Source organism: Chinchilla lanigera, unplaced genomic scaffold (assembly GCF_000276665.1).
Source record: "Chinchilla lanigera isolate Chin_1 unplaced genomic scaffold, ChiLan1.0 scaffold00023, whole genome shotgun sequence".
In the NCBI taxonomy this organism is placed as follows: domain Eukaryota; kingdom Metazoa; phylum Chordata; class Mammalia; order Rodentia; family Chinchillidae; genus Chinchilla; species Chinchilla lanigera.
Window position 1 is genome coordinate 23,444,022 of NW_004955424.1, and position 10,952 is coordinate 23,454,973.

General features: G+C 43.6%; 1 long non-coding RNA gene across 1 annotated transcript; it reads left to right on the top strand.

The window, feature by feature from the left end:
- The first annotated feature begins 6,288 nt into the window (after positions 1-6,288).
- Positions 6,289-9,571, top strand: LOC106148564. Its single transcript, XR_001234137.1, has 2 exons — positions 6,289-6,504; positions 9,147-9,571. It is a non-coding gene; the product is annotated as an uncharacterized LOC106148564 (long non-coding RNA).
- Positions 9,572-10,952: the final 1,381 nt, after the last annotated feature.

Here is a 10,952-nt window from a genome sequence, read left to right on the forward strand (position 1 = left end):
TTATTCCTTTTATCTTGATATCTTGATTTTTCATAATAATTTTTGAAATTCTAAACCTTTTTTTTTTGAGATTCCAGAACTTTCCATTATTATTTTGAGTAAATGTTCATTAACTTGGGGATAATTTATAGCTTTCCCACACAAAGTCTTACTTTTCTGACACATGCTACAGCACATTTTCTAGTCTTAAATATTTTCTGTGAACCTTTTCAAGGCATGTCATTTTTAAAATAAAAGTCTTGGCATACCTTGTTAAATCTATTCTGAGGCTGGCTTTCTTTCTTTCTTTCTTTCTTTGTTTCTTTCTCTCTGTCTCTGTCTCTGTCTCTCTGTCTCTCTGTCTCTGTCTCTCTCTCTTTCTCTCTGTCTCTCTCGCTTTGTTTCTTTTTCTTTCTGTCTTTCAGGTACCAGGAATTGAACTCAGGACCTCATGCTTACCAGGCAGGCACTGTGCCACTGAGCTGCACCCCTGGCCTATTTTTCTTATGGGAAATACAACTCTTTACTCATTATACTTATTAAGTTGTTATTCTAGTTATTCTATACTTATTAAGTTGTTAATAAATAAATTACTGTCTTAGATATATTCTGTGATTACTTACAATGGATGATTATCTTAACTTTTTAGGGTATGACTATAGGTTATGTAAATAAGGTTAATTTGACCTCCTTTCTAATATTTGTATTTCTTATTGCCTTATTGCATTGGCTAAATGTCTAGGAAAAAAAGAGATTCAACTGCACTGAGAATAATGACTTTATGTTACCTTCCCTTGATATATTTTGATCTTTTTACATATACTAAGCTGTGATTGGTCAAAGTTTTATCAGATTATTTATTTGGCTGATTTTGTTAGAGTTTTATATTAGAATTATACTAACTTCACCAAAAAAACTAAGGGAGCTTTTAAAAAAATGGTATATTCTAGAACATTTTATCTAATAATAGTGTACTTTACTTGAAATTTTGAAGAAATTTGCCCCTGAAATCTCTATGTCTAATACCTTGGCATTCTTTTCCAATTTTGTCATGGCAGTTATCTGTTCAGCCTCTTTTGGATATAATTCTGGCGATATAAATTTTCTTAGAAAATTATCTGCTTTACAGTGAATATTTGTTTGTTGTACTATGGCACATGGGATCCTTGTCTAAGTAAAATATTTTTGTATTTTGAATATTTTCATATTTGTTTTATTCATGAACTCTGCTTTCTTCTTTTTAATACTTTAATTTGTTTTACTTGTGTTAATTATTCCTCACTTTCTCAGAATCATTTCATGTGAAATTTTAGTTTACTTTTATCATTTTAAAAATTACTGATGAAAATATTAAAGGCTATATACTGACTCTAGATTTGAAAGTATCTCATAGATTCATGCGTAAGATTTTTTCTTATACTCCAGAACTGTACTATTTTTTCCTCTTTAATAGCATGTTATTTACAAATGATTTTAAGAAATTCTAAGGAGATAGGTATATTTTGAAGGGGTATTATAATTTTTGTTAGCAATTTCTAGATTTGTTCTAGGGTGAATTAAAGATATGATTTAAACAACTTCCATATTTTGGAACTAGTTGTAATTTTGTTAGAAGAATCTTTCTCACCTAGAAAATATGCCTCCTTCCTATGTAAAATTCCTCAGAGCTTCCCTGTTGCCTTTAGGGCATAATTTTAAGTCTTTATTGTCGTGAAACAAGTATTTCAGAATGTAGCCTCTCTCAATTGTTCTAGCTTTGTCTTTTGCCAGCAGTCTCCTCTGGCCCAGGCCTTCTCCCCTCTAGCACCCTCCCCATTGTAGCTACCGCAGAGGGGATGATCCTGCTTTGCACCTCTGCTTTGTGCACCCTTCTAGTTCAACACTTTTATTTTTCTACAGTGATGTGTCAACATGTTTATCATTCTATTAACCAGTGACTTTAGTGGGGTCTTGGTTACTCTGCACTGTCAGTGTTGAGAGTAGTGACTAGTATATAGAGTAGGCATTAATAAATTTTGGCCTTGAACGGCAGATGGGAGCCTGACATGAGCTCCATGTAGCTAAGGGGACTTAGGTTGTCAGTCCCATTTCTAGATGAACCAGCTGACGTTACTGATCCATAGCGAAAGACCAGGTACAAAGGAGTACTTGCAAAACAAGATGAAATATGTTCCATATTGGTAACAAATTGTCATCTATTGACAGGATTAAAGTTGACTATAACTTTTCAGTTGTGGTACTTACTACACAGGAGTGTACCTTGTCTTAAAGTTGTGAGGAGAGGTCATCTATACAATGGGAACAGAGGATCCTGAAGGTGCATCTAGCCAGCAGCCAGACCATGACTCACTCTGGCGCATCACACTGACTCTCAGGCATTCAGCTTCCACATCTGCCAAGAGAGGGCATTAGATTTCTACTGGCTAAAGAAGGCATCTTTGGGAAGTGGACAGAAGAAAATAACTCACAACATGAAAAGAAGTTACACTGTTATACTTTAGGATTAACTTTTAAATTACTTAGATCCTTGAAATAGAATGCAGAATTTTGTGTGTTGTACTTTTTTTTTCTGCACAGAAGTTCGAATTCTGTAGTTTTTCAAAATGTTACTGACCCAGAAAACTCCAGAAGCATCTTCATAGAGGGATTCCAAACCTGAGGGGCACAAGTCCTAATGAAATTTGGGAGAAGTTTTATTTCCTTTTCCTCTCAAACTTCCTTATCATATCATCCTCTCAACTGTAAGTCAATCCAAACCTTATAGAGTGGCTTTTATATTGAATGTATTCAGCTTTTCCAATGAAGAGAAGCAGGAAAAAGAATGATTCCCCTGTCCTTGACTTTTAGAAGCTTAAGGTGTAATTGAAGAAAGAGAGAACAAGTAAGTATGCAAAGTTAGTAAATAAGACTTCAGAAACAAGGCAAATACATTGCTCTCAGGCTGCAGTGTCCTCTTTCTGCCTTGAACACTTATAAATAAGAAAGGTCATTTATCAAGCACACAGTCATGTTTAAAACAAGAGAGGAAATTTCCATGGGTCAGATATAGAAGTTTCCATAAAATAATTTAACACTTGGGTCATTCTGGGATTTGGAGGCTTTAGCTGGTGGGTGCATGGGGACTCTGGAATGGAACTAGATTAATCAATGGACTCAGATTGAATTCCACTCCGCTGAATACCTAGGGCTGGCGTTACACAGCCTATTTAAAGCTAAGACCAGGAAACACATCCTTGGGTGGCGGGGAGAGGGACAGCAGAGACGCCTCGCTTTTATCCCTAGGATCTTGGCTAAATGTCTGAGGAGTGCTAGTTAGCATGCTGGGGACTTGGGGCCATGCTATATGCCAGGCCAGATCATTTCACAAACAAAAATGACAAAGTTTTGTTCAGGGAGTCCAAAACTATGGAAAACAAATAAACTCAATAAATGGATGCACAACTACCCAAGAAAAAGAAATAGTAAAACAGTCTGGAAAAAAGCACTTCAAATTTAATTTAGATGTTTTCAATCATAAGGGAGAGTATGGAGATGATGAAATAAGACTAGAAGGCAATAAAATAAGAATAAGTGATATTGAAAAGATGAGAAACTTCGGAACTATGAGAGTATGAGACTATGAGCGCATAGTACACAATTCCTTTGTCTCAGAAATTCAGGAGTTATTTAGCTGGTTGATTTTTGTTGGAGGTCTCTTCTGAGGTTATAATTAAGACATCAGCCAACATTCAGTCATCTGGAAGCCTGAGAGGGGCTACAGAATGTGCTTCTAAAACGTCTCACAGGGTTGCTGGCAAAAGACTTTCAGTTCCTCTCTATGTGGACTGCTCTGTATCACTGCTTAATGTGTCCTTACATCATGGCAGTTGGCTTCCTTGGGAGCAAGTGATCCTAGAGAAAGCAAGGAGAAGGAAGCTGCAGTGCTTTTCTGACCCTGTCTTTGAGTTCACATACTATCACTTCTATCACATCTTGCTCATTTGAGGGAGCCATTAAAATGAATACTAACTCAAGGGGAGATGAATCAGACTCCATTTTCTAGATGAAGATTTATCGAAGAGTTTGCAGATCTATTTTAAACTCTATAGTGAGCCAAAACACATCTTGTACACAGTAAAAGACCAAATTGGAAGACTGAGCTAAGGAAATGTCCAAAATGTGATATAAAGAGCTAAAAGGATGAAAGCCATGAAGAAGAAATTAAGTCATGTTGAGGCAGGAGGTTACGGCGTGGTCAAATGTCTGAGTAAGTGGACTTGATCTGTCAGTTACAAGGATCCAGAACCCAAACAAGGAAGAGTTTCTGAGCCCTGCACCTGGGACCAATCAGAAAGTGTTGTCTTCAGTTCTTCTGGCATGAAATCAAGGTGGTTTTTGGTAGGATGGCCTAGATCTGATGTCAGCCTGAAGAATGGGCGATACAAAAGACATTCATTATTAACCTCATGGCCAGTGTGCACTCTCTTGCTCTGCAGAGCATGCTTCTTTTCTTACTTTTAAAAAATGTCAAACCTCACTACCTTTTTTTTTTTTTTTTGCATGTCTTGTCCAATTCTTTGCTCATGACACTAAGAACCTGGAGAGAGGTCCCAAAAAGAGCCTATAGTAATCTGGAACCTGGTAACAGTGTGATGGTCCATGCCTGGAATCTCAGAACTTTGGGAGGCTGAGGCAGGAGGATTACAAGTTTGAGCCCAGCCTAGGCCATTCAGTGACTTAGAGACACATCAAAAACCCCAACATATGCTCCACAGGAGTTCTAAGAGGAGGAAATGGGGAAGAGGATGTAGAAGTAGTATTTGAGGGCAGCATGATTGTGAATTCTCCAAGAATAAAGACTTCTTTTCCAGATTAAAAATTCTCATCAGGATAGTGTAAATGAAAGCCACTATACAAGCAGTCATTTTGGCAAAAGAGTGATAGGAAAAAGTGCTTCAAAGGGGTGAAAAGTAAGAGATGGCTAGGGCTAGAGTAGTCAGAAAACTTCAGTGGTAGTGGGATGGCCAGATCTGATGCAGCAGGGCACCTCTGGGCTCAAAGGGCAGGCTGTGCTCAGTAGAAAGGGGCCCACAGTTTTGGCTGGTCATGGCGCCATGCACCTTCTGCTGACCTCCCAGGTGTCCAGTGGGACAACTTCCTCCCCAATTCTGCCATGAGCAAAAAATCACCAAAGCTGGATCTCTGAGACCCTGGCTGTGAGAGCAAGGCCCAAAGATGCTGTGCCTGTCTGCGCAGAGGAAGCTCCTTTCTCCAGCTCTTGGGCCTGAAATGTCAAAATGTTGCCACCAAATGAAGACATTTTCTTTTTTCTTTTCTTTTTTTTTTTTTTTTTGCACAAAGCCCTTGACTTGCTACAGGCTTGCTTATTTTCACCCCCAAAGCTGTAATTAGTAGTCAGGCTTGGTTTTCCCTGCAGACTCAAGACATGAAGAAGTGTTAATTTGAACATTTGCAGCAACAAATGCCTTGCCATTGGCCCATGCAGCCCAGCAGTTTTGAGAGAGACGGGATCCCTGGAGGAAGACCTGGGTGGGAGGGTCCTGAGGTGGGTGGGGAGGGTGTAGGAGGCAGGAGCTGGTGCTCTCCAGCCCTGGGTACATTGCTGTCATCACTAGGCCAAGATCTGGGGAAGCAGAGGCACAATCAAGTAACGGTGTTGATAGGAAGTGGTGGGAGGTAGATAGACCAACACCCAAACCCCAAAGAGGCGGGTATTGCTCCTTGCACAAGAGTGAAACTTTGGCTGGGCAAAATCAGTTGCTGTAAGACAGAAAACATTATTGGTGGGTGGGTGGTGGGGGGGCAGAATCTTTTTAGCCAGGCAGTATGATTTGACCCCATGAGAAATTTTTCTTAAGGTCAATTCTTTGCCCTTTGCAACCTGGTCTCTTGCCTCAGGCTGCGGCTGACCACATATCTTTATCCAGAGGTCACTATTGTCTAAAGTTCAATAAAGCAGAGTCCAAAAGAAGAAGTGGAGGGGGAGAAAAGGGAAAACAAAGCAGCAAGGAGAAATCCAAGTCATAAAAACACAACTGAATCTGCGGCACAGACTTTCTCAGTCAGATCCTGGGCCACTCATGGTCTTTTTTCATCCTTCTGTTGTTGCTGTTGTATTTTCCCCATCTGCAATTTTTTTTAAGCCCTCCCTCAAACTATTGAAAAATCTGAAAACAAAAAACATTATCCACGTTTCCTCTCTTCAAGGGAAAAGAGAAGTTTGTAATGTCATCAGCTGGAGTAGTGACTCACTACTCATTTTGGTTTCATTTCCTGTCCCTGGGAACAGCGAGAGGGCACTAGGTTTGTTTCTCCACCCTTTGTCTCATCGCCACTCGTGTCTCGTCTCTCTCCATCACTCGTCACATTCTCGACCTCTCTGCTCATCTCTTCTGCTCTCTGGTATTTGGATCTTTCTCTTCAGCTGGAGTCTCTGCACAACCAAATTGTGCCCGATGTATCAGCGAGGCATTCAGCATCCTGGACCAGCCACAATCTAATAACCCACTTGGCAGTCACGTACAGGTTGTATTTTCAAGCCTTGTTTCAGTACCCCTAGGCATCGTTCGCGCTGGGTAACTTTGCTGCTCTTAGCTCTCTGGATGATCTTTTATTTTAGTGACCCTGGGCAGACCACAGACTGGGCTCAGGCTGCAGACCGAGACCTGACCTCTTTTTATGTAGTTATGTGGAAGGGGGTATCTGTGGGAGAGCCCAGTTTTCAGGCCAATAGTTTTGGGATGGTTTTGTGTGTGTGTGTGTGTGTGTGTGTGTGTACATATGGCACTATAGTGGGACTCATTGTTTTGGGGGTGCTCTCTGATTCCTGATATGAAAGCTTCTTAATTTTTTATCTTGTTTTCCTTTTTATGAGAGAAGGAAATGAGTGACACTTCCAGTAATGGGGAAAAGGTCTTCCTTGAGGAGGAGCAGTGCTGGCGCCGTCAGATGGCACAATGCAGGTAGAGGGCTCAGCAGAGTGTGGGCTTCTGAGGCAAGGAGTCAGGGTGCTGGAAAGGGACAGTGACCCCAGGTGAGGGCCAGAAATAGCACCACTGCATGGAGGCAGCTAGACTTTTTTCTCTTGAAACTGGACACACTGCCCGATGACTCAGGCTCAAGGCAGGGTCATCTGGGTGGCTTGAGGACTCCAAATGGCTCTGAATGCCAGGGGAACACATGCCATGGTGAGGTGACACCTGTGACCTCCTTGAGTGCATTGTAAGGATGAAGGTCAGCTTTTTATGAGACTGATCAACACATCAGAGTTGTAGGGAAATTACTGTTATTTACAAACTGGTAGGTCTTTTTTAGTGAATGGGGTTCTGGCTGATGTGCTTGGGTTCCTAGGAACTACAGAGATCTGTGGGACCCCTAAGGAGAGAAGCAGGCGACCAGCTGCTGAGAGCTCAGAGACACTTTGTCTGCTGGTCTGAGTATCCCTGAGCCCTGCTGGTTAGCATCTTGACCTGGGCCAGGGACCCAGACTTACCATCAGCTGAGCAGAGAAAGATATGTGCGGCCCCGGCCTGGTATACAATAGTAACGCAGAATCCCGCCATTTGTCACTGTGGATGTTTGCACAAGTACCTCTTTGTGACCTGTATTAACCCTCAGCAGATCTGCAAGCAGGTGAATGGGCCTGGCTGTTTTCAGCTCTCACACTCTCTCCCTGCGCTGCCCTGCTGCTCACTTGGGCTCCCCGCTTCCCTGCCAACCTGGTGTCCAAGGCTCCTTTGCCCCATCAAGAATTCCCTAGAGCACACAGCTCTTAGTCACTCTCTTCTTGGTTATCTCTCCCAAGCACGCTTGTGCCTTTTTGTTCTGAAAGACATTGACTTTTGTGGAGGGTTAGAATGTAACTTCCACGGGGAACAAGAGTTGTTTTCTGTTATATTCCCAGGATCTGGAGCAATGCCTAGTATATGGTATGCGATCCATGGATTTTGCTGAATGAGTGAATGAATGGGTGAACTAGGTGAATTCTCGTGTTGGGCAGCCCAAGGAACAGCTTTTCCGGTGGCAGGGTGGTGGCTGGAGATACAGAGGCACTGAGACCTCTCAATGTCTCCAAGGTCTCCGATACAGGCTCCCACCTCCTCGCCCACCCCCTGCAGAAAGCCAGTCCCTTAAATAACTTTTAAAGATGCAGCTTTCTTTTGTCAGACTCTCTGGGACACTAAAATCCCCTGTTTTGGCTCCTGGCAAGCTTTCTCTACTTTCAGGGCAGAGATGGTTTCCTTTCCCACTCTCTCCCAGGCCCTCGGCTTCATTACTGTGACCTCTGGTAGTGGAGTGGTCAGCATCTTACTTTTGTGCACCTCTGGGGAATAGCTAGCTGCTCATGCAGTGTCCACCTCTGTCCTTGTCTTGGCATCAGGAACAGAGCAGCGTCTTCCCTTTCGCAAACCTCCAGCATCGGCACCGTCTTCACACGGCTCACTGCTTAATAATAACATCGATTTGCCGCTGGGCAGGGGCATCCGGCCTGGTGACTTGGCCCTAAACAAAGTCTTGCCGGCAAAGGAGAATTGCCTAGAGCTGCCTCTCTCTGAAGGCAGCCCCTTGTTAAGGTATGAGATGGAAAGTTGACAATGGAATTAAAATATTTTGAGCTGTTTGGAGAGTTATTTTTAATCCTTGCAAAGGATGTGGTGTTCCTTGTTTAGACCATCTTCAATTTGCCAGGGAGATCTGTGGATGGAAAATGTGAGCCAAAGGCCTGAGGTGGAAAGGGAATATAAACGATCCGGACATGTACTGCTGTTCCAAGCTGCTGGGGATTTGAGTTCTGTGTGTATTAGGGACAGCTCTTCTTTTATTCCTAGACATTTGCTTCTCCGCCTTTCAGCAAGCAGGTAAACACCCATCAGCACCTGAGTCTGCGGGACCATCCAGGCCGACTGTACCTTCCACAGCACGCTCCATACATAATGCAGCACCATTAGTTGTAATGCTGTCACCCGGCAGAGAGTACTTGGGAAGTGCCGGGAGGAAGGAAGGGAGCTGCTGACCGGCAGGCTCTTTTATAAAATCATAAACTCAAATCTGTGTTTCTCTGAAAGCAAGAAAAATTACCCGCCCACCTTCTGATTACACTTTTACACAAATTAACGTCATTTTCCTTCCCAGTAGTATTGACTGTGGGGTTCAATTTGGTCTGGCAGGTGCTGGGCAACGGGAAGCACGCTAACAGCAGCCCGGATAACAGCAGCCCGGATAACAGCATCCCGGATAACAGCATCCCTCTCAAGCAAGAGGATTCTCCGAGGAAGGCCAGAGGCAGCAGAGAGAAGATAAAAAAGAAGAAGAAGGAAAAAACCCAACAACTTGCAACACATCCGCATCCCTGTCTGCGGCTGTGGCGCCTGCCTCGGCTGCTGCTTGGATGCGTCTAAGATGGCACCTTGGTGCCCTGCCACATTCTGTCTCCTTGGTACCGAAGCGGCGCTCAGCTTCTTGTCACTGAGTGGATGATGATTATCTGCACCAGGGTCTCAAGGGTGCTCCAGCTTTGCTGGCGATTGGAGCTGAGATGCTTCAGCTGAAGGATTTTAAAAGCTATACAAGGCCAAAGAACCATTACCAGTCACTTGCTGTGTGATGCCTGTTGAAGAGGGGGTGGTGGGGAAGGAGGGGCGCTGAGGGAGTGGGGGGCATGATATCTTTATCCCTTCCCCTGTCCTCTCACTCTCCCCCCTGCTCCCATCTCTCCACCTCCCCACGCCTTTTCAGCCATTGTACCCTTGCTGAGTCGTGACAAGGTTATGTCAGCGTGGTCTGGGAATCTATTGATCACAGCCATCAAAGATCTTTGCGGGAGTTTAGGGATTTGGTGCTTTGCATAACACCCTACTCATCTTGGTTAACTCCTCCTGTCCCAGCCTGGGCTCCCATCATCTTGGAGCTGAGCTGTTGGCAAAACTGGCTAATTTCTGTGACAGCTGCTTTCCGAACTATACTCATAAGGCTGTCAAATCCATTGTAATTACTATTATAACAGAGCTCAGGTGCATGACCCAGGCAGCTAAGGGGGGGGGGATTAGATGAGACATAGCGAAGGGAAAGAACCCACATCTGGATGCTAACACCCAACACACATGCACACACGCACACACATGTGCCCATGCAGACACGTTTGCCCTATCTTCCCCTTGAAAGGCCACAGAAGAAAGGTTCAGTGCACAGAAAGGATCTTGTTGATCTCCTACCCAGCTGAGTTTTCTTTTAACTAATTGGAGAAAGAAAAAAACAGAAGAAATACTAGAGATCACCGAGGTACACACTCGCATTCTGACACAGGAAGCATTTGGTAAGTGCTTACTGCGTGTGGACTGTGGAGTCAGCCCTGTCCTAGGTACCGGGGCCCTTGTGGAGCTGTCCTGGATGCACTGACTCTGACTGACCCTCAGTCTTCAAAGCCTGAGCCACTGATACACCTCCGACCCATTGATGGCTGAACCATTATTTTTCCCATGTGTAATATGGGACAAACATGACACACATGCACACAAACACAAACACACAAGCGTGTGCACGTACAATCATTATGGGCTTTAGAAATGCAAGGGTAAGAAAATAAGTAGGACATTTTTCTTTGGGGCCTGCAAAATTAGGAAAACCTAAAATGTTCTAAGCCCAAGAGCATGAAAGAAAATGGACACTAGTTTTTCAGCCTGAAGGTTTCCTGTGCCATGAGAAGCCTTTGTGTTAGCCGGATTCTTCCACCTGGAAGGACAATGACAGGGGGCTTTAATGCATGGAAAAATCCAAGTATTTCTGACAGTAATAAGAATTCCCTGGAAGGTACCTGATGGCAAATTTCTGTGGGTATCTATCTGCCCGTGGGTTTCCTGGGATGGCGCAGGGAGTAGAGAGGTGGGTGTGGGTAGAGCGGTCCTGGCCAGAAGGCTGAAGGACAGAATGCAGAGGGAGATGGCAGGGCTTCAGGGTAGCAATGCGCTTTGCATAAG